Genomic DNA, 4,503 nt, shown 5'->3' on the forward strand with positions numbered 1-4,503 from the left:
TAGTTTGAGGGTAAGGATGTTATCATTTCTCTAGTTGGCTAAGATAGCAACACATTTGATGCCTGTCCACTCGAAAAGGATTCTCGAGTTGTTTTGATTTTCATGATCATTTTCTTGATGTGTGGAGGACCATACTTACTTGCTTGATATTGAGATTTTAGGAGATTGCTCAAAAATGTTTGAAACATTACATACTTGAGGTAGTTTTCTCCCAATGCTTGTTTACAATATTGGTGCCTCTTTTGAAAGAATGAGCTTAATGTTTGTGGGTATCATTTCTGGAAACCCTCACGAGACTTCACTCGTCCACTAGGGGTAGCCTAGGGGTTGAAAAGGCTTGTTGCATGTGCTAAGTGCAATCGTGTTCCCTACGAAAGTGGCATTATCCATTTATTGTTTTCTAGTTCATAGTTGTATAGTTGTTCATTTCATTCATTTACTTTTTAGTTCATTGCTAGGGACTAGCAATATTTAAGTTTGGGGGTGTGATAAGCGCTGAAAAGTGCGAATTTAAACCCCTTATGCTTAGGCTTTCTAGTACCCTTATCTATCTTACTTTACTGTTTTAGATTGATTTCGTATTATTTCCATTTTCTGGCACTTACCCCGAAAATAAGCTAACTCAGCCAAATAAGTGCTTAATTGAAGTAATTTTGGGATTAAACAAAGAAAAGAGCAAAGTGGAAAAAGAAAGAAGCAAAAGGAAGAAAAAGATGGAAATCAACATCTTCGATCGATCTTAGATCAAAGTTCGATCGATCGAACATTGATCGATCTCAGCACTTCAAGATGGATCCAAACCTTGACCCAAAGTAGAAAGTCTAAAGTTTGATCGATCCAATACCACCCTTCGATCGATCAAACACTTTTGTCCTTATTCAAATGATTGATCTTATCCACAGCTGTACCACCCACTAACCACTTTTGTCCTTTTCCCAAAAATATCTCCCAAAATATCTCGGATTTGTCTTTTCCAAAAAAGCTCAACCGGTTAGATCAATCCAGCCTAAGTTTGATGGATCTTAGCCATGTTCGATCGATCCAAGTCCAAGGTTCGATCGATCGAACTTCCTTTATCCAATCATTGGGGAATATGCTTTGCATGACCAAGCTCATTTTGTGTGTCACTTGACCTACCTATAAAAGCAATATGATGCACTTTTTGAGAAGAGACTTAGCATTTGGTAAATACAACTTTAAAGGCTATTCTTAGTGTAGATGAAAAGAGGAGGAGGCTGGAGACACCATTGGAGACTCTTCATCATCCAAGGAGCAGATTTCTTCCATGGAGTTAGCCCTTGAGGGTTGGAGCAACATCACCATGAGTGGCTAGACATCCTTTTGGGGTTAGAGTTAGCCCCAAGCATGCTTTCTATATCTTAATCTTGTGTATTATTGAAGGATTAGTGTTGTAATTAATGTTTTGACACTTTGATATATATATAGATCTTGATTGTTCAATGATTTATGTGGTTATATACTTTCAATTGATCATTTTATTCTATCCATATGTCTATGTATGTTAGAATAGATGTTCATGTGTTTGTCTCTAGATTTTGTGTTATTAATGCATGTCTATGTGTATGGATGCTATAGATTTAGAGATTATCAAAACATAGTGCTTAATGGAATGATCTTGTGATTTTCTTGATGGTGATACCTATTCCTTGATGGATTCTGCCTCTCCCTTAGTTTATTTTCATGCTAGTAGTGTAAATGTAGTATAGTTATAATGTAGTGTTATCTGGGAGGACAATCCATGCTTGTTGTTTAATGATTCATGCTTTTGAATGCATGTAGCATATGTCTCTAACCTTGTGTTGTATTTGGATTGGGAGCTTAATAAAAGGATTAATGACTTGTTTTGATCTATTGTGCCCTTCACATGTTGTTTCGAAAATATATGCTTCATTGCTTAGATATATTGTACCTTTCACATGATGTTTAGACAATGCATGCTTAACTAGTCATCCTTGCTTGTTGAATCAACCAAACACACACACACATCAATATTACAAAACACCATTTGCCCTGATTAGTCATTTATCAATGGTATAGAAATGTATTGCTTGGTGGTGATCTCTAAACCACAAGACTCTTCTCTCTCTTAATTGCTCTTAGTTGCATTATTTTGTTATCACTTAGTTTAATTTAGTTGTTCTCTAGTCTAATCAACCAACCAACCAATTGTTTGATCACTCGACCTACTAGCCCTAATAGCAATTCCACAACCTTGTTTGACCATCACAATCCCTTGGGACGATCCCTACTCGCCCTAGCTATATACATAGTGAAAGGTAGTAGTGGCTTCTATAAATGTAAAACTTGGCCCTCGCTTTAATGCACACTCTCTAAGCTTGACAGTAGTGCGACAAATCGGTCAGTTTTTGGCGCCGTTGTCGGGGATTGATTTGATTTGGCAACATCAGAATTGTGGAATCAATTAGGATTAGTACTCTTTTGATCGTGTCTTTACTTTATTTTTATTTTTCTTTTTGGTTACTTATTGTGTTGTTCTTACTTGACTAGGTGCATTGTTAGAGAGGAAGCAAACAAAGGAGCATTCAAGCAAAGCAAAGAAAGTAAAAGGCTAAAAATTTAAAAAATTTGCTAAGCTAAGCTTTAAATTTGGAGTTGAAGTGCTATAGGACCTTTGTAAGACTTTCTTTACTCAATCCCTTAGTTAAATCGTTGGCCCGCGTGGAGGCTTATTTTTAATTGTTCTTTGCATCATTGTTGTTTAAGTATGGGAGTTTGAATTAAGTGTTTGTGGAAGAAGTCTAATTGCATTGTCATAAAGGCATAGTGTTTGTCATTCTTTGTGATTGTTGTGTTTTCCATTGTGCATGCATGGACGTCGTTCATTGAGACCAACTCTTGTCCCTCTTAATTTGGATCTTAAATCCATCGTTAGAAATCCTAGGAGAAGAGGAAGTTCAAATAGAACCAATCTATCAATGGATGACCATAATGATGATCATGTTGAGGACCTTAGTCACATAGACCAGCAAGGTATCCTTTATCCTAATGTGCACAATGAGAACATACAAGTACCATTAGGCATGCCTAGGTTATACATTCACCAACCACCACAACAACAAGGCCAAGCTCTATATGGAATGCCAAGGCCAATGTATGCTCCACAACCTCCCATCATTAATCAAGGAATTCAAAACCAAGGTGTTCATGTTGCACCTGAAGTAGTTAATCCACCTGTTGCTTTAAGAGACCATTATGTGCCTAATGAGTATAATGCACCTATATGAATCCAATTGCCTCCATTTAGAGCACATCATTATGAATTTAAGCCACAAACCATTCAAATGCTTCCTAGCTATCATGGATTTCCAAGTGAAGAAACTTACAAGCATTTGGATGAGTATCTTGAAGTATGTTCCACCGTAAAAATATACAGATTTGCCGGAAGAGGTCTTAAGACTCAAACTTTTTCCATTCACCTTAAAAGACAAGGCAAAGTATTGGTTTAACAATCTTAGGCCTTTTTCAATCACTTCTTAGGCAGAAATGTTACAAGAGTTCTTGAAGAAGTACTTTCCGGTTTCAAAAACCAATGCTATGAGAACCTCAATTCGAGAATTTTCACATGGGGATGGAGAAACGTTTCATGAGGCATGGGAACGCTTCAATGAGTTACTTAGGAAGTGTCCACATCATGACATGCCCAAATGGCAATTAGTTCAATATTTCTTTGAAAGCTTATCGAACAATTATAAGGGTATGGTTGATGCTTCCATGGGTGGCTCATACATTGATAGACATGAGGATGACGTGTGGCGTCTTTATGAGAGCATGAGTGAAAATTCTTTTCATAGAATATTATTATCCAAGAATGGTAGAAATTCACAAGGTAGGAAGAGTGTTGGCTTTCATCAAGTCGACCATTCAAATGAAATAGCCGCCGAAATAAAGTCTTTATCTCAAAGGTTTGATCAATTTTTAATTAACCAAAACTCGGCGAACCAAGTATCTTCCTTCCCTAACCATTCTCATCGTGTATCAAATGAAATATGTATGACTTGTTCTAGTGTTCTTCATTCTACTTCTCATTGTCCTCACGGAGAAGTGCAAAATGAACCTAATGAACAAGTCAATACAGCTTTTGTGAACCAAGGGAACAATCCTTATGATATTCACTATAATCCAAGTTGGAGGAATCATCCGAATTTCTCTTGTAGAAACCAAGGAGAGGGCTCAAACCCTTTCCAAGGCGGTTTTCAAGGGAAGTACATTCCACCTCCACTTCAAAACCAAGGGTCCCAAGGTTATAGACCTTAACAATCATTCTATGCCTTAGTTGCACTAGTATACTCTTTCCTTTATTCTCTTTGCACATTGAGGACATTGTGCCATTTAAGTTTGGGAGGAATGGTGCTTTGCAGTGTTAGCTTTATTTTGAGCATGACCTGTGTATTTGAGGGATATTTCTATGATTGGTCCATATCTAGCTATGATTTTGATTTTTTGAGGACTATATTACTTAAA

General features: G+C 37.0%; 1 pseudogene; it reads right to left on the bottom strand.

Annotated features, from left to right (window-relative positions):
- Positions 1-3,581: 3,581 nt before the first annotated feature.
- LOC132283199 (small nucleolar RNA R71) lies at positions 3,582-3,680 on the bottom strand (annotated as a pseudogene).
- Positions 3,681-4,503: the final 823 nt, after the last annotated feature.

The sequence above is a fragment of the Cornus florida genome, unplaced genomic scaffold (assembly GCF_030987335.1).
Source record: "Cornus florida cultivar Cherokee Brave unplaced genomic scaffold, ASM3098733v1 CherokeeBrave_3.0.0_Hap2_Chr01, whole genome shotgun sequence".
In the NCBI taxonomy this organism is placed as follows: Eukaryota; Viridiplantae; Streptophyta; class Magnoliopsida; order Cornales; family Cornaceae; genus Cornus; species Cornus florida.